This window comes from Orcinus orca, chromosome 15, assembly GCF_937001465.1.
Source record: "Orcinus orca chromosome 15, mOrcOrc1.1, whole genome shotgun sequence".
NCBI classification, from domain to species: Eukaryota; Metazoa; Chordata; class Mammalia; order Artiodactyla; family Delphinidae; genus Orcinus; species Orcinus orca.
This window is the reverse complement of record NC_064573.1, coordinates 54,222,260-54,241,830: the sequence shown is the minus strand read 5'-3', so window position 1 is coordinate 54,241,830 and position 19,571 is coordinate 54,222,260. Positions and strand designations below refer to the sequence as shown.

The 19,571-nt window shown below is 34.1% G+C and overlaps 1 long non-coding RNA gene across 4 annotated transcripts in view; it reads left to right on the top strand.

Annotated features, from left to right (window-relative positions):
* LOC125961304 (uncharacterized) overlaps positions 1-19,571 on the top strand; it is a 211,018-nt gene that overhangs the window by 24,453 nt on the left and 166,994 nt on the right. For 2 of the 4 annotated variants that reach the window (XR_007471845.1, XR_007471847.1), the window contains exon 1: positions 12,129-12,171. The exons of the other annotated variants lie outside the window; for them this stretch is intronic. This is a non-coding gene — a long non-coding RNA (uncharacterized LOC125961304). Of the gene's footprint in view, positions 1-12,128; positions 12,172-19,571 lie in introns of those variants that run through there. 4 annotated transcript variants of the gene reach the window in all.

Sequence of the window (19,571 nt, the reverse complement as noted above, 5' to 3'; positions counted from 1 at the left end):
GAGCTGTACGTTCCTGTAAGGTTAGGTTAAGTTTCCCTTATGCACCTGTGCTGACTCTCTCCATTTTGTCCCTGACATAAGTGACTCCATTTTAGTTTGGTTCTGCAAATGTGACTAAGATCTTTACCAGAACATGTTATGCATAGAGCCCCAAATTAGTTTATAACACACATAATAAGAATATATTTGACTTATCTGGATTTTCTTTAATTAAAACAACCACATTGCTAACATCCCAGCGAATTCCTCCTTCCCCATGCATTTTTATGATGGATGGTACTCATCTGGCTCCAAGGTCTGTGACAGAGAATTTGAACAGGCTTGGAAAACTGCATCCCACATTTTCTACTTAAGTGACATCTCTGTGCAGTCGTCTGTCTGAGCTGCAGCAATTTCTCCTTTGCATTCTAGAAGAGAAATAAATTTGAAGCATAAAAATAGTTCTTGGATGCCTAGCACATACTAGGCAATTTAATCAGAGTGAGGAAATTCCATTTTCTAGTTGCTAGGAAATGGCATTTCTGTACATTTGACAAGAAGAAGGATCAGGAGTTGTGTCCGATACAAAGACATATTTGAGTCAAATTAATTTGATTCTGACTACCATCAATAAAAGGTGAAATATTTGTCATATGGAGGCAGCTTTACACATATAATTTCCAAAGTTGTTTCTTAGATTTCAGTTGTTTTTAATCATCTATTAAACTGTACAATTTTTTTTACTACAATTCATTTCAGTGTATAAAAACTTCAAAAATGGGCAGTCTGTTTCTGTAAGAGAAAATGATATGTCATTTTAATGGTTGAATACACAAATTAATTAGTTTAGTTCTTACAAAAGGAAAAAAATGAGGAAAACTATGTAATAGCCAACATACTACTTAGAGTAACTAGTGAAGTACATATCTGGTTAATAATGGTCTTCAAAGAGTATTGAATGTTATTTTGTGATAATGTTAAGCACATTCATAGAAACAGTTTTTCTTCTTTATTCTACTGACAGTAGATTTTTTTCCAGTAGGCAAAACATTTTTTAAAGAGCTCTATTGAAGTATAATTTCTGTACCGTAAAATTCAGTCTTTGTAAATGTACAAATCACATTCAAATCTGGTCTTAAGATGACTACTATCCTCTCAGAAAGTTCCCTTGTGCCCATTTGCAATCAATCACTGCTCCTATCTCTAACCACAAAAAAGTGCTAATGTACTTTTGGTCTGTCTAATTTTTTAAAAAATGAAACCATTAACTTTATGCTACAAGTGGAATCATACAACATGTAGTTTTTAGGGTCTGGTTTCTTTCAAAAAAGCATAATATTTTCAAGGTTCATCTGTATTGCAGCACACACAGTAGTTTGTTACTTTTTATTGCTGAGTACTATTCCATTTTATTTATCCATGGGCTAGTTGATAGACATTTGGTTTGTTTCCATTTTTTGGCTATTATGAATATTCATGTAAAAGTTTTTGTGGGAACAACTGGTTTTATTTCTTTTGAGTAGATACCTAAGAGTGGAATTTTGGGGTTATTTGGCATGCTTATGCTTAAAACTTTTTGAAGACACTACCAAACTGTTTTCTTAAGAGGCTGTGCCATTTTGCATTCTCACCAGTGATACGTGAGGGTTCCAGCTTATCCACATTGTTACCAACACTTGATATTGCCAGTTTTTCTGATCATAGCTATTCTAGTGTGTATATAGTGGTATTTCCTTTGTGATTTTAGTTTACATTTTTCTATGCAGTGACTAATGATGTTGAGCATTTTTTCATGTTTATTAGCTATCCATATGTCTTCTTTGGTGAATGTCTATTCAAATCTTTTGCCCGTTAAAAGAAATTAGGTTATTTTCTTGTAATTGAGTTGTAAGATTTTTAAAAATCTGTATGTTCTGGATGTAAGTACTCTGTTGATATATGATTTGCAGTTATTTTCTCCTAGTCTGTAAATTGTGTTTTCATTTTCATAATGATGCCATTTGACGAATGAGAGTTTTAAATTTGGATGAGGTACAATTTTTCAGTTTTCAATTTTTTCTTTCATAGATCATGTTTTTAGTGTTATACCTAAGAAATTTTTGCTTAACTCAACCTGTGTTCTTCTAGTAGTTTTATAGTTTAGTTCTACATTTAGGTCTATGGTTTATTTTAAGTTACTTTGGTCCATGGTGTGTGGGAGTGTGTGAGAAAAGGATATAGCATGAGGTAACAGTCTGAGTTCATTTATTTTGCATATAAATATCTTTTGTTCTTTTGAGTATTGCCATATTAACACTCTTGAGTCTTCAATCCATGCATAAGGAACACTTCTCCATTTATTTAGGTCTTTTAAGATTTCTCTCAGCAATGTTTTATAGTTTTCAGAGCTCAGCCTTTTAAATTTATATTTCATTTTTTGATGCTTTGATAAATGTAATTTTTTCGGTGTACAACATAATAATTTAATATATGTATATATTGTGAAATGATCACGCCAATAAGTTTAGTTAGCATCCTTCACCACACATAGTTACTATAGTTTTTCTTGTGATGAGGGCTTTTAAAACCTATTCTCTTAGCAGCTTTCAAATATACAGTACAGTTAATTGTAGCCACCATGCTGTACCTTACATTTCCAGGACTTATTTATCTTATAACTGAAAGTTTGTAGCTTTTGACCACCTTAACCTATTTTCCAACTCTCAACCCCAGACTCTGACAGCTATCAATCTGTTCTCTGTGTTTGTGAGTTCAGTTCTTTTTTTAAATAAATATTTTACATATAAGTGACATCATACATTATTTGCCTTTCTCTGGCTATTTCACTTAGCATAATGCCCTCAAAGTTCATCTGTGTCATTGCAAATGGCAGGATTTCCTTCTTTCTCATGGCTGAATAATATTCCATTGTATATATATCCCACATTTTCTTTATCTACTCCTCCATTGATGGATATTTAGGTTGCTTCCATGTCTTGGCTATTGTAAATAATGCTGCAATAAACATGGGGGTGCAGATATCTTTTCTACATAGTGATTTTGTTTCCCTCAGGTAAATACCCAGAAGTGGAATTGCTGGGTCATATGATAGTTCTATTTTTAATTTTTTGAGGAAACTCCATAACGTTTTCCACAGTGTTTGCACCAATTTACATTACCACCAACAGTGCACAAGGGTTCCTTTTTCTCTACATCCTCATCGACACCATATTTCTTGTCTTTTTGATAATAGCCATTCTAATAGTTGTGATGTGATTTCTCATTGTGGTTTTGATTTGCATTTCCCTGATGTTTAATGTTGTTGAACATCTTTTCATGTACCTGTTGTCCATTTGTATGTCTTCTTTGGAAAATGTCTATTCAGATCCTCTATCCATTATTAAATTGGATTATTATTATTTTTCTATTGAGTTGCATGAGGTCTTTATATATTTTTGTTATTAACCCCTTATCGTATATATAATTTGAAATTTTTTTCTCCCATTCAGTAGTTTTCTTTTTCATTTTGTAGATGGCTTACTTTGTTGTATAGAAGCTTTTTAGATTGTAGTCCCACTTGTTTATTTTTGCTTTTATTGCCTTTTCTTTTGGTGTCAAATCTAAAAAAATCATTGCCAAGACCAGTGTCAGGGAGCTTCCCCTATGTTTTCTTCTAGAAGTTTTATGATTTTAAGTCTTACATTCAAGTCTTTAATCATTTTGAGTTGATTTTTGTGTGTGGTGTAAGATACTGGCCCAGTTTCATTCTTTTCATGTGGATATCCGTTTTTTCTCAACACCATTTATTGAAGAGACTATCTTTCCCACATTTATTATTCTTGTCTTTGTTTTAAATTAATCGATCATATATGTGTGGGTTTATTTCTGTGCTCTCTATTCTTTTTCATTGATCTATATCTATTTTATATCCAAGTATCATACTGTTTAAATTACTACAGCTTTGTAATATAGTTTGAAATCCAGAAGTATGATGCCTTCAGTTTAATTCTTCTTTCTCAAGATTGTTTTGGCTATAGGGAGTCTTTGTGGTTCATATAAAATTTGGGATCGTTCTATATCTGTGAAAAATGCCACTGAAATTTTGATAGGGATTGTATTGAATCTATAGATTGCTTTGGTTAGTATGGACATTTTAGCAATATTAATTCTTCTAATCCATGACAAGGAATATCCATTTATTTGTGTCTTCTTCAATTTCATTCAACAATATCTTATAGTTTTCAGTGTACAGATCTTTCACCTCCTTAGTTAAATTTATTCTTAGGTATTTTATTCTTATTGATACAATTGTAAATGGGATTAAAAATATTTTTTCTGATAGTCTGTTATTAGTCTACAGAAATGTTACTGATTCTTGTTTATTGATTTTGTATCCTGCAACTTTACTGAATTCCTTTATTAGTTCTAACAGTTTTTTGATGGAATCTTTAGGGTTTTCTATATATCATATCATGTCATCTGAAAATAGAGACAGTTTTACTTCTTTTGCTCTGACTTGCATGCCTTATTTCTTTTTCTTGCCTAATTGCTCTGACTAGGACTTCCTGTACTGTGTTGGATAAAATGGTGAGTTAGCATCCTTGTATTGTTTCTGATTGTAGAGAGAAAAGTTTCAGTTTCTTATCATTGAGTATGGTATTAGCTATGGATTTGTTATATATGGCCTTTATTATGTTGAGGCATGTTCTTCTATACCCACCTCGCTGAGATTTTTTTTTACCATCAATGGATGTTGCAATTTGTCAAATGCTTTTACTGTATCTATTGGGATGATCATATGATTTTTATCCTTAATTTTTAATGTGATATATCATATTGATTGATATGTGGATATTGAACCATCCTTGCATCCCTTGAATAAATCACATCTTATCATGGTGTATGATCCTTTTAATGTATTGTTGAATTTGGTTTGCTAACATTTTGTTGAGGATTTTGACCTCTATGTTTATCAGAGATATTAGCCTATAATTTTCTTTTCTTGTAGTATCCTTGTCTGGTTTTAGTATCAGGTTAATGCTGGTCTTGTAAAATGAGTTTGGATGTATTTCATCCTTTGCTATTTGTGTTAAATAAATGCATTTTTGTGTTAAATAAAGGATTTTGGGTATTCCATTATATTTTATCAGTTGATTTTTGGCTATATATTTCAATTAAAAATATTTGTTTAGAACCTTATGCAGTTTTATTTAGTATAATTTCTTTTAGGTATACACTAATTTATTCAAGTAAAATATATTAACTCTTCTATACAATAGCTCCATTTCCTCCCCTTTCCTTTGTGCCACTACTTTCGTATATGTTATATTGACATGTGTTTAAACAACCCAACAAAACATTGTTATAATCTTTCCTCTAAATACTTTAATGACTTTTAAAGAAGTCAAGATAATTAAATATAAAAAGGTACTTTATTTTATATTTATGCATAGATATCATTTCTGGTGCTCTTCATTCCTTTTTCTGCATTCAAGTTACTATATGGTATCATTTTTCTTTCATATGAAAGAATTTGTTTAGAACTTTTTGTCACTTTTTTTTTTTAACCAACAAATCATCTTTTTTTGTTCAGTTGGTTGTTTTTTTTAACTTTCTTTTTTTTAATGGATAGTTTTGGTATATATAGAATTCTTGATTGCCAATTTTATTTTCCTTTCAGAAGATTGATTATGTTTTTCCACTTCCTTCAGGCCTCCATTGTTCTTATGAGAAATCATCTGATAATCATATTGTTCCTGGTACATGATGAGTTGATTTGTTTTTCACTAGTTTTACTGTGAAATGATTAAATTTGGATACTTTGTGTTTATTGCACCTGGAGTTAATTGGTTTCTCTCTCATGGGGCATACAGTGATGTCTTTTCTATGTTTTTTAACTTTCATTTTTAGTATTTACCCTGGCTTTGTAAGGGCTGCCCTAGAAACTCTAAGTCTGCACAGCCTAGAGGTCAGACAAACATATGGGCAAATATGCTCAAACATTTCTATCCAATAAGGCGTCCATTCTGTCAACTGATCTTATTGGGGTTGAGGGAGCCTATTCAGAGTTCATCTAGTTCTCCAGTCTCCTTTGGCTTTTAATTTCTGCCCAGATTGCTTGGGTCTTTTCCATACAAATGGTAGTTCGCTAGCAGCAAGCTATGTGGGAGATTTATGTTGCCTTTATAGTTTTCTCATTTTCAGGTTCTACCAGTTAGATCTCTGACCAATCCACAGCCCGTTGAAGCTAGAACTGCAACTTCAGGCTAGCAAAGTTGCAAGTTTCCTTTGTTCATTTCCCTTCAGCTTTGCCACTTTTAGTTGATAAAATTGCAGGTTTTCTTTGTGTCCCCCAAGTTGATATTGCATCCCCTTTGCCAATAAAGCTGCTAGTTTTTGAGGCCATCTCCTCATTGGTAAAGCTATTGCTTTTGCCAGCTGAGCTGGATGGGGGCTGAATGAAAGCAACCCCAGCTAAGAAGACCATTGACTTTCTGTGTTCTTAAGCAAAGTTTAAGTCGTTTTTCAAGAATAAAATCTTCTAAGTTTGTTGTCTCCTTCTGATTGATTTTCAAAGCCCTGAAATATTTGCATTTGTTAACTTGCCTCCTCCTTCTCCTCTTCTCTTTCCCCTTCTCCTTCCTCTTCTCCCCCTCCTCCTTCTTCTTCTTCTTATTATAATGGAATCAATGACTGGTTCAGATTATTATATCTGGAAGTCCCTTACATATTATCTTTTTTTAAAAATACATTTATTTATTTATTTTTGGCTGCATTGGGTCTTCGTTGCTGTGCATGGGCTTTCTTTAGTTGTGGCAAGTGGGGGCTACTCTTCATTGTGGTGAGCGGGCTTCTCATTGAGGTGTCTTCTCTTGTTGCAGAGCATGGGTTCTAGGCATGCAGGCTTAGTTGCTCCGTGGCATGTGGGATCTTCCTGGACCAGGGCTTGAACCCATGTCCCCTGCATTGGCAGGTATTCTTAACCACTGTGCCACCAGGGAAGCCCACATATTATCTTTTTAAAGACAGTAATGTGCTTTAAAATTATTTTTAAAGCTTTTAAAAATAATTTTAAAAGTTCTTTATAGCTAGTAACATAATTGTCTTTGGGGAATAATTCTATAACTGTCACTTGGTTAGAATATACTTTGACAGCATAAAATTTATTTCACACAAAGGCCATAATGATGATCTTATGCTTCAAATTAAGAATGATAAAATTAATAAGTTCTTAGAATATTTTTTAAAGAAACAGAGATTGGAACCCTCCTTAGCATACATGATATGAAGAGAGGTGGCACATTCTTTTTCTTGATTATTCCCGTTCATATTTTAGGAGAAGTTTATCTAAATTCAGCTTAGAAATCTTAAAATTGAATGAACAGAAAACATAAGGGGGTATAAGAAGCTGCTGAGGAAGAGGTGGCAGTAATTTCCGTGTACCCTAACTAAATAATAAAAATAAATGATGTGTATACACATTGAATTTAAGCCTAATTGCTAATGGTCCAAACTATTAACATTTTCCCAAACTAGGCTACATGATTTATGAGTCAGTATTAAAAAGGTAAAACACTTGTGAAAGTGAACCAGACAATAAAAAAGTCTGTCTAGTCATTTAAAAATAGATAAATAAAATACACACCTTATTTACTCAGCTATAGAAATATGGTACAATGAATGTCATTTGTAATAGGAATAAAATTGTCCTGAAGTGTCTTTAGATGAATGTGTGCATGTGTGTGTATGTGCATAGGACAAGATAAGACAGAGATGAATAGTGGGGCAATTGCTCATACACACACACCCATATATCCTTGTGGGAAAAGGGAGAGATTTAAAAATAAAAAGTATAATTTTATCTCTTGTCCTCATTAGATTAATAAAAAAGTAATATTTTGAGTGATCCCTAGTGAGGTTTAATTGAGAACTTTATGTTACCCAAAGGATAGCCTAATAATTTCTATTTTTCCTGAACTTAAACATCACTTACTACCTTATTATTACATGTCTAATTTTTCTGTAAGAAATGTATCAGCTCTTATGATATGGGCAGTGATTTTTTTACCTTTAGAAAAGTACCTAATTTACAAATGATTGATGGGAAGACTTTATATCATTTTCCAATATTTATTTTAGAAATATTATCTTCACAGAAACTTATTGCTCAACTCTCTTTAGGGTTGGCATAACCTTTTTATACGACTTTATCAATTCAACTGTTGAATTCTTTCACCAGTATTCTCTGTCCATTGGTAGATGCTTATTGAATAATTGATGAGTATTTGATTATATTTATTAGAAATAACTATATAAAATTGCCAGTATTTGACCATTTGACCTACAGAAATGTCAATTTTGTAAAGTTAAACCCAGAACATATTAATTATGAACAAGCTCCAATCCTATTTGGGTCTTTAAACTTTTCCCAGGACTCAGTCAAAGACTGGAATGTCCTTCGTTATCTTTGCTTACTTTTCATTGTCTCTTTCTCTCAAACTCCTATCTTTAACATGTAACTTATCTTAGACCTGCTGCAAATACTCTTTGTTTCCTTAGGTATACATAGCCATAAACTAAATAATTTATCTACAATCTCAATAGGAAGTTCAAACCTTTACTTGAACATAATATTAATGTTTTAAAAGAAATCTCCTGTGTGCATTTGCAAGCATCTTATCTACTGAATTTCTTTTATAATTAGAAAAAATCAGTGCTGTCTTAGATTTTACATGCTTTGAAAGGAGGTCCTCTTCTGTTAACTCAAACTGCGATATGACTAGTGCAATTCACCAATATCCTTAAGTGCTTGTGCATTATCCAGGAAGGTACTAGGGGAGTGTATGTAAAGTGGCCTGAGGCAGCTTAGTGGGGGCAGAGAAGGGACAAGCTTGGTCCTGTCTCAGTCCCTAGAGTTTAAACTTTGTATAATCTAGATGGGTTAAAGTACACACACATGCAATGACATGACAATATAGAAGTCTTGACACCCATATAGGAGTCTTTGTGGATGAAAAACATTTTTGGAAATTTCTTAAGGGCTGAAAGTACTAGGAATATGAGTTAATTGGAAGGTCTGGAAAAGAAGAGGCAGCGTTTCTTTTATGAAAAACTCAGATTTCATGGAAAAGCAAGCTCCTTTTGTCTGGCGAACTCACTGGTCACCATCTGGCTCTGTTAATTAAAGGAATAATCCAAGCAGAGGAACCTGCTGCGTTGTGGCAAAGGTTGTAGCCCAGTGGGTTTCAGGTATTTAGCAGGAGATAAGCAGTTACATTCCATGTTCCCAGACACTTGAGGTCAAAGACGGATGTGTTCTGTTGATATGCTCTGGAAGATGCCTGCAGCCATGAGGTCAAACTAATAAGCTTGGACATCTTTGGTTTTCTTATAGAGAATCAAAATTTAAAAGAAGTTTGTAAAACAACAGCTTTAACTGTGAGAGGCAGAAGATCAATATCAAGATCTGATCTGAGGAAGTTAGGGTGTTCTTATTTTTATTATTTTGAAATTTGTAGAAGGGAACTTCATTCAGTATCTTGGTAGAAGAAATCATATCTGTGTCTATATCTGTCTATCTGTCTATTTACCATCAATCTGTCATCTATCTATTTAGATGTGTGTGATGTACTAGAAACAATAAATTTTGACTTGAATGATGAGCTTGAATTCTGGTTTCATGTTTTAGTAACTCTGCACTTTAGGTGTCAATAAATACTTCTGAAATTGAACTTTCTATACCTTTGAAAGGCCTTATTTACTTCACAGAGTTGAGTGAGATCAAGTGAGATATTTATGTAAAAAGATTCTGTAAGCAATGAGAGGCACAAATATTAGTTATCCTTAATACAATCTAGAGAATTTTACTAAAGGTTTGTAGAAAGTAGAATAAATTATCTGTTACTATGCTCAAAAGTGGATGGCAATATTTTTCAGTTGTATTACTATAATTCTTGGTGATATGAAAATGAAACTTTAGTTATCATAGGTCTACTTAATTGGTTCATACTTTGATACTCCCCACTTCCCCAACAATACCCACTGGAAAATTATAGTGGTAGAGTAAGATATTTTCATATTGGTAATTGGAGAAGCATGTAACATTAATTTAGTCTGGTTCAAATCAACTTTTTTTGTTTCTAATATAGTGTCACAAGCTACACCGTTAGTAAGTTAGCACCTTGAATTGAGGCATTGTATATACAGGAGTACAGTATTAAAATTAAAATAGTGAATCTTTAGAAGGAATAACAAAATAACCTGTGATTTGTTGATAATTAACATTGTATAGAAAAGAAATAAGATTCAAGTTGATACTGTCCTTGTAATTTAGAGGCACGTTTGTCATCCTGTTTAGCATTTATTAATCTAAGTCCTAGTTTTGAGTTTCAGGTTCATTAAAATAGAATGATAATTTGATATGATTCTAATATGATCACTTTGGGAACCAAGGAATAATACATAACATCTTAATATAATTGTATCTTAACAGGTATTAGAGAAAAGTGGATCAATAGCAGCAGTATCTAGAAAATATTTTATTAACTATAAAGAAAGGATGTTTCATTAAAGTCTTCAATCCAAAGGTCTAGTTCATAAACATTTTGTTGTACTTTTCTCATATATACTCTTAAAGTTTTTGATAAGATTTTATAAGACCAGTAAGCCTCAGAGCAATAATAAGTAAGAATCTGAAGGTGCTAGGAAAACAACCAAAATTAAATTTGGTATGATATTGACTGAATGTGATAAAACAAATTTTTGTCAACAATCTTAATAGAATATCACAGAAGAGAATTTCCACTTAAAACTTTCTTATTCCAAATCTCCTTCTGTCAGCTTTACCTTCCTTCTCTCTCTTAATAGCAAAAATACTTAAAAAATTACCCACACCTATTTCTATCCTCACCTTTCACTTTCTGTTCAACCCTCTGCAATCTGGTTACTGTCTGCATTACACTTACATTTTTTGAATGACTAATATTTCGTAGGCATGGAGCTAACGATAACTATATATTATCATTCTTTTCTGAACAGCAGTCTTGTGGATAGGCATTAGGAATTTCTTTTTTTTTAAACATCTTTATTGGAGTATAATTGCTTTACAATGGTGTGTTAGTTTCTGCCGTATAACAAAGTGAATCAGCTATAGATATACATATCCCCATATCTCCTCCCTCTTGCGTCTCCTGCCCACCCTCCCTATCCCACCCCTCTAGGTGAACACAGAACACCGAGGTGATCTCCCTGTGCTGTGTGGCTGCTTCCCACTAGCTATCTATTTTACATTTGGTAGTGTATATATGTCCATGCCACTCTCTTACTTCGTCCCAGCTTACCCGTTCCCCTCCCTGTGTCCTCAAGTCCATTCTCTACATCTGGGTCTTTATTCCTGTCCTGCCCCTAGGTTCTTCACAACCATTTTTTTTCTTAGATTCCATATATATGTGTTAGCATATGGTATTTGTTCTTCTCTTTCTGACTTCACTCTGTATGAAAGACTCTAGGTCCATCCACCTCACTACAAATAACTCAATTTCATTTCTTTTTATGGGTGAGTAATATTCCATTGTGTATATGTGCCACATCTTCTTCATCCATTCATCTGTCGATGGACACTTAGGTTGCTTCAATGTCCTGGCTATTGTAAATAGAGCTGCAATGAACATTGTGGTACATGACTCTTTTTGAATTATGGGTTTTCTCAGGGTATATGCCCAGTAGTGGGATTGCTGGGTCGTATGGTACTTCTATTTTTAGTTTTTTAAGGAACCTCCATACAGTTCTCCATAAGGGCGGTATCAATTTAGATTCCCACCAACAGTGCAAGAGGTTTCCCTTTTCTCCACACTCTCTCCAGCATTTATTGTTTATAGATTTTTTGATGATGGCCATTCTGACTGGTGTGAGGTGATAACTCATTGTAGTTTTGATGTGCGTTTCTCTAATGATTAGTAATGTTGAGCATCCTTTCATGTGTTTGTTGGCAATCTGTATATCTTCTTTGGAGAAATGTCTATTTAGGACTTCTGCCCATTTTTGGAGTGGGTTGTTTGTTTTTTTAGTATTGAGCTGCATGAGCTGCTTGTATAATTTGGTGATTAATCCTTTGTCAGTTGCTACGTTTGCAAATATTTTCTCCCATTCTGTAGGGTGTCTTTTTGTCTTCTTTATGGTTTCCTTTGCTGTGCAAAAGCTTTTAAGTTTCATTAGGTCCCATTTGTTTATTTTTGTTTTTATTTCCATTTCTCTAGGAGGTGGGTCAAAACGGATCTTGCTGCGATTTATGTCATAGAGTGTTCTGCCTATGTTTTCCTCTAAGAGTTTTATAGTGTCTGGCCTTACATTTAGGTCTTTAATCCATTTTGAGTTTATTTTTGTGTATGGTGTTAGGGAGTATTCTAATTTCATTGTTTTACATGTAGCTGTCCAGTTTTCCCAGCACCACTTATTGGAGAGGCTGTCTTTTCTCCATTGTGTATTCTTTATCAAAGGTAAGGTTACCATATGTGCGTGGGTTTATCTCTGGGCTTTCTATCCTGTTCCATTGATCCATACTTCTGTTTTTGTGCCAGTACCATACTGTCTTCATTACTGTAGCTTTGTAGTATAGTCTGAAGTCAGGGATCCTGATTCCTCCAGCTCCATTTTTCTTTCCCAAGATTGCTTTGGCTCTTTGGGGTCCTTTGTGTTTCCATACAAATTGAGAAATTTTTTGTTCTAATTCTGTGAAAAATGCCATTGGTAGTTTGATAGGGATTGCATTGAATCTGTAGATTTCTTTGCCAGTCCAAGAACATGGTATATCTCTCCATCTGTTTGTATCATCTTTGATTTCTTTCATCAGTGTCTTATAATTTTCTGCATACAGGTTTTTTGTCCCCTTAGGTAGGTTTATTCCTAGGTATTTTATTCTTTTTGTTGCAGTGGTAAATGGAGTGTTTCCTTAATTTCCCTTTCAGATTTTTCATCATTAGTGTATAGGAATGCAAGAGATTTCTGTGCATTAATTTTGTATGCTGCTACTTTATCAAATCCATTGATTAGCTCTAGTAGCTTTCTGTTAGCATCTTTAGGATTCTCTATGTATAGTATTATGTCTACTGCAGACAGTAACAGTTTTACTTCTTCTTTTCCAATTTGGATTCCTTTTATTTCTTTTTCGTCTCTGATTTCTGTGGCTAAACTTCCAAAACTATGATGAATAGTAGCGGTGAGAGTGGGCAACCCTGTCTTGTTCCTGACCTTAGTGGAAATGCTTTTAGTTTTTCACCATTGAGAACGATGTTGGCTGTGGGTTTGTCATATATGGCCTTTATTATGTTGAGGTAAGTTCCCTCTATGCCTACTTTCTGGAGAGGTTTTGTTTTTTTTTTTTTTTTTTTTTTTTTTTTACCATAAATGGGTGTTGAATTTTTTCAAAACCTTTTTCTGCATCTATAGAGATGAACATGTGAGTTTTCTTCTACAGTTTGTTAATATGGTGTATCACATTGATTGATCTGCATATATTGAACAATCCTTGCATTCCTGGGATAAACCTCACTTGATCATGGTATATGAGCCTTTTAATGTGCTGCTGGATTCTGTTTAATAGTATTTAGTTGAGGATTTTTGCATCTATGTTCATCAGTGATCTTGACCTGTAGTTTTCTTCTTTTGCCACATCTTTGTCTGCTTTTGGTATCAGGGTGATGGTGGCCTCGTAGAATGAATTTGGGAGTGTTCCTCTCTCTGCTATATATTGGAAGAGATTGAGAAGGATAGGTGTTAGCTCTTCTCTAAACGTTTGATAGAATTCTTTTGTGAATCCGTCTGGTCCTGGGCTTTTGTTTGTTGGAAGATTTTTAATCAGTTTCAATTTCAGTGCTTGTGACATGCTTCAGTTTACATTTTCTATTTCTTCCTGGTTCAGTCTTGGGAGGTTGTGCTTTTGTAAGAATTAGTCCATTTCTTCCAGGTTGTCCATTTTCTTGGCATATAGTTGCTTGTAGTAATCCCTATGATCCTTTGTATTTCTGCAGTGTCAGTTGTTACTTCGCCTTTTTCATTTCTAATTGTATTGATTTGAATCTTCTCCCTTCTTTTCTTAATGAGTCTGGCTAATGGTTTATCAATTTTGTTTTTCTTCTCAAAGAACCAGCTTTTAGTTTTATTGATCTTTCCTATTGGCTCCTTCATTTCTTTTTCATTTATTTCTGATCTGATCTGTATGATTTCTTTCCTTCTGCTAACTTTGGGGTTTTTTGGTTCTTCTTTCTTTAATTTCTTCCATTGTAAGGTTAGGTTTTTTACTTGAGATGTTTCTTGTTTCCTGAGGTAGATTGTATTGCTATAAACTTCCCTCTTAGAACTGCTTTTGCTGCATCCCATAGCTGGTCATCATATTTTCATTGTAATTTGTTTCTAGGTATTTTTTAATTTCCCCTTAGATTTCTTCAGTAATCTCTTAGTTATTTAGGAGTGTATTGTTTAGCCTCCATGTGTTTGTATTTTTTACAGATTTTTTCCTATAATTGATATCTAGTCTCATGGCATTGTGGTTGGAAAAGATACTTGATGTGATTTCAGTCTTCTTATATTTACCAAGGCTTGATTTGTGACCCAAGATATGATCTGTCCTGGAGAATGTTCCATGAACACCTGAGAAAAAAGTGTATTCTGTTGTTTTGGGACAGAATGTCCTATAAATATCAATTAAGTCCATCTTGTTTAATGTATCATTTAAAGCTTGTGTTTCCTTATTGATTTTCATTTTGGATGATCTGTCCATCTGTGAAAGTGAGGTGTTAAAGTCCCCTACTATGATTCTGTGACTGTCGATTTCCGCTTTTATGGCTGTTAGCCTTTGCCTTATGTATTGAGGTGCTCCTATGCTGGGTGCATAAATATTTACAATTGTTATATCTTCTTCTTGGATTGATCCCTTGATCATTATGTAGTGTCCTTCTTTGTCTCTTGTAATAGTCTTTATTTTAAAGTCTATTTTGTCTGATATGAGAATTGCTACTCCAACTTTCTTTTGATTTCCATTTGCATGGAATATCTCTTTCCATCCCCTCATTTTCAGTCTGTTTGTGTCCTTAGGTCTGATGAGGGTCTGTTGTAGATGGCATATATACAGGTCTTGTGTTTGTATCCATTCAGCCAGTCTATGTCTTTTGGTTGAAGCATTTAATCTATTTACATTTAAGGTAATTATCAAAATGTATATTTCTATTACCATTTCCTTAATTGTTTTCTGTTTGTTTTTGTACGTCTTTTCCTTCTCTTGTGTTTCCTGCCTAGAGAAGTTCCTTTAGCATTTGTTGTAAAGCTGGTTTTGTGGTGCTTAATTCTCTTAGCTTTTGCTTGTCTGTAAAGGTTTTAATTTCTCCATCGAATCTGAATGAGATCCTTGCTGGGTAGAGTAATCTTGGTTGTAGGTTTTTCCCTTTCATCACTTTAAATATTTCCTCCCACTCCCTTCTGGCTTGCAGGGTTTCTGCTGGAAGATCAGCTGATAACCTCTGGGGCTTCCTTTTATGTTATTTGTTGGTTTTCAGTTGCCGCTTTTAATATTTTTTCTTTGTATTTAATTTTTGATAGTTTGACTAATATGTATCCGGGCGTGTTTCTCCTTGGATTTATCCTGTATGGAACTCTCTGTGCTTCTTGGACTTGTTTGACTGTTTCCTTTCCCATATTAGGGAAGTTTTCAACTATAATCTCTTCAGATATTTTCACAGTCCCTTTCTTTTTCTCTTCTTCTTCTGGGACCCCTATAATTCAAATGTTGGTGCATTTAATGTTGTCCCAGAGGTCTCTGAGGCTGTCCTCAATTCTTTTCATTCTTTTTTCTTTTTTATGGTCTGTGGTGGTTATTTCCACTATTTTATCTTCCAGGTCACTTATCTGTTCGTCTGCCTCACTTATTCTGCTATTGATTCCATCTAGAGAATTTTTAATTTCATTTATTGTGTTGTTCATCATTGTTTGTTTGCTGTTTGGTTGTTCAAAGTCTTTGTTAAACGTTTCGTGTACTTCCTTCATTCTATTTCCAAGCATTTGGATGATGTTTTCTATCATTACTCTGAATTCTTTTTCAGGTAGACTGCCTATCTTCTATTCATTTGTTTAGTCTGGTTTGTTTTTACCTTGCTCCTTCATCTGCTGTGTATTTCTCTGTTTTCTCACTTTGCTTAACTTACTGTGTTTGGGGTCTCCTTTTTGCAGGCTGCAGATTCATAATTCCCATTGTTTTTGGTGTCTGCCCCCAGTGGCTAAGGTTGGTTCAGTGGGTTGTGTAGACTTTCTGGTGGAGGGGACTGGTGCCTGTTTTCTGGTGGATGAGGCTGGATCTTGTATTTCTGGTGGGCAGGACTGTGTCTGGTGGTGTGTTTTGGGGTGTCTGTGACCTTATTATGATTTTAGGCAGCCTCTCTGCTAATGGGTGGGGTTGTGTTCCTGTCTTGCTAGGTGTTTGGCATGGGGTGTCCAGTACTGGAACTTGCTGGTTGTTGAGTGTAGCTGGGTCTTAGCGTTGAGATGGAGGTCTCTGGGAGAGCTCTCACCGATTGATGTTACATGTCGCCAGGAGGTTTCTGTGGTCCAATGTCCTGAATTTGGCTCCCCCACCTCAGAGGCTCAGGCCTGACACCCGGCCGGAGCACCAATACCTTGTCAGCCAGACGGCTCAACTCGGTAGGATGGATGCTTGCCTGTGAATTAATGTGTGAAAAAGACACAAGGCATAAATACTATGTTCCAGGCACTTTCCTCTGCTTTGATTTCCTTGTCCTCAAGGAGCACACAGTCCTCAAAGGTGTTGCATGTGGTGCCAGCTCTGGTTCCAAGGAGTCCTTTAATGTTTCTTAAAGGAAGGAAAAGATTAGGTCCACATATTTCACAGTTGTCTTTATCATGTTATAGTATATTAATATTAATGTTAATTTTGACTTCTGAATTATAAAGGTAATTTTTTTCCCTTTCGTTGTTACCATTAATGTCAACTGCCTCCATTCATTAAGACACTTGTAGCATGTTGACATTATATAGCTTCTAATTTGGAGTAGAGACTACATCTCTTTTAAGTGAGATCTATCTTTCAATTATAAAGAAGGCTATATATAGGAAGTCCCTGATGGTGCAGTGGTTGGGAATTCCTGCTTCCACTGCAGGGCTCATGAGTTCGATCACTGGTCAGGAACTAAGATCCTGCATGCCATGTGGCCAAAAAATATATATATAATAGAAGGCTATATAAGAAATGCTCATCCTTGGACATTTGCTATATATGGAAGGAAGTAGACAGTAAGACAGTAACAGCCTTGTACCATATTAACATACACTGTGTACGTATCTTGAAATCGTTCTCTACTTTTTCCTTTTAATAGTTCTCAGCACTAGAATGAAAACTATGGGCAAAGGTTGTGCATTTTTCCTGTACTTCATACTTAAAAAAATTTAAAATCACACTAGACAGTTATTTATTTGACATCTGATAAGTGCTTCTTGTATAGATGGTGTTATCGATGCATCATTTTTTTTAACATCTTTATTAGAGTATAACTGCTTTACAATATTGTGTTAGTTTCTGCTGTATTACAAAGTGAATCAGCTATATGTATACATATATCTCCATATCCCCTCCCTCTTTTGTCTCCCTCCCACCCTCCCTATCGATGCATCATTGATATAGCAGCAAGAGCCCTGGGGCACAGCTTAGGTTTCCAGGCTCAACATTGCCCAGTTGCTAGTAATGTGACCTTGGGCAGTACTTAACCTCTTCTTTGATTTTCTCATTTATAAAAAGATATGACAGTTTCTGCCCTGCTTAGTAAAGGATTGCTTGAAGAGTCAAATTGCTTGATATTAAATTGTAAAATATTATAAAGTATTAAGGAATAAAAGCATGGGTAGGTGATTTTTCATAATTTCATAATACCCCTTGAAACAATTAAGTTTAACCAGCTAAAATTGCATGTAACTGATAAAAAACAAATACGAACCAAAGCAACAAATGACTGAAACTTTGTTAAGCTTCTTTAATTTTTAATTTTTAATTTCTTTGAGATAATTAGGGATCTTACAGCAGGATGCTTCATCCTCTGATTTGATGAAGTATGTTTCTTTAAACCTTTAAGCATGAAAGTAATGAGAAGAACTCTTATCTTGGGTCATGATGGGATTAAATATAATGAAACTCTCTTCAATAGGAAAGCACTGAAATAGAGATAAATAAATATATATTTTTTGACAGCCTGGATAAAATTCTTCCTAGTGTAAATATAGCCTCTACTGCAAAAGAGAGTTAGGAGATTAAAAGATTAACTTTAATCTTTATGAACTAGTCTGAGTTCCTCTAGGAAAAGACACTTTATTTAGCAAGTTTACAATACTACATAACTTTTTATGGAGTAATTTTGGCTAAGAATTTGAACTTTGATGTAGTTTACTAAGAAACCAATATAAATTATGATGGCAGTTTTAAAAATGTCTATTTCCACTCTTATCTTGTAAAACTCTAGCACTTCAAGGTAAGAGAGATATATTTACATATGCTTAAAGTTAGTTTTATGCTATTAATAAAAGCATAACTTTACATTTCACTAGAGAACATCCAGAAGAAATGCTACCTTCTAAATGGAACTTTATATTTTTCTGTCCAAAGGTAAGGCACTGCGCCTTCTGTGGAAGTAAGATGGTTTGTCTAAAAAATGAAAACCCATACAAAGAAGTATAAAAATTATATGGCAGTGAAATTATTATAGGAAGTGGGAATACTTTTATTTCTCTCACTATCTGTAACACTAAAATGAACTCATTTTAATCATGTTCTTAATTTAGTATCTGCAATAATGGGAAATGATAGTCTTTCCTCCAACAAAAGCTCTAGCTATTAAGAAATTTATAAAAAGAAAACTCCCACTCCAAGTGTTGAAAACAGGAACTATATTAATCCTTGGATTTGGGAATGGGATATTCTTATTAGTTGAAGTTTTGGGTTAGCTAAATTTGAAATTTTCGGCAAGGAAAATTACTTGTGCATTTTTGATAGAAGAAAAGAAGGAGGGAAGGAGGAGAGAGAGATTGATAAGACGTAACACTTAGCTGAGTATCCTGAGGTTAAATTTCCAGAGGTTTCTGTTTGATACTCAGCCTTATCCTTCAACAAACCTAGGTTCCTTGTGATATGACAAAGACACTGCTTTTCAGTTTGTTCTTATCCTGTTGCTTCGGAAGGTCTTGATGCCCTTTATTCTCTGTTTTTTTAAAAATATAGGGTATATTGAAAAAAATGTGGATGAGGTCAGAAATGTAGAATTAGACTGAAAAAAACTGTGGTGCTATATGGAACCTGGAAGCCTAGTGATAAATGAATTTATTTGAATGTGTCATAAAGTATTAATTTTCCGTTTTATTTTTAGGTATAGCAGAACCCAATATTAAACAAAACGGTGTCCAGCACACATTAAATTCCTCCTACAGAGATGTAGCAAGTTGATAAAAATTTGAACTCGAATGAGATTGATCAGGCATTAGGTCATGAAAACTGAAAATATCTCGAAAGTCTAAAATAAATCCTAAAACAAACAAACAAAACCAAAATAAGCTGTTGTTTTATCTCCTAG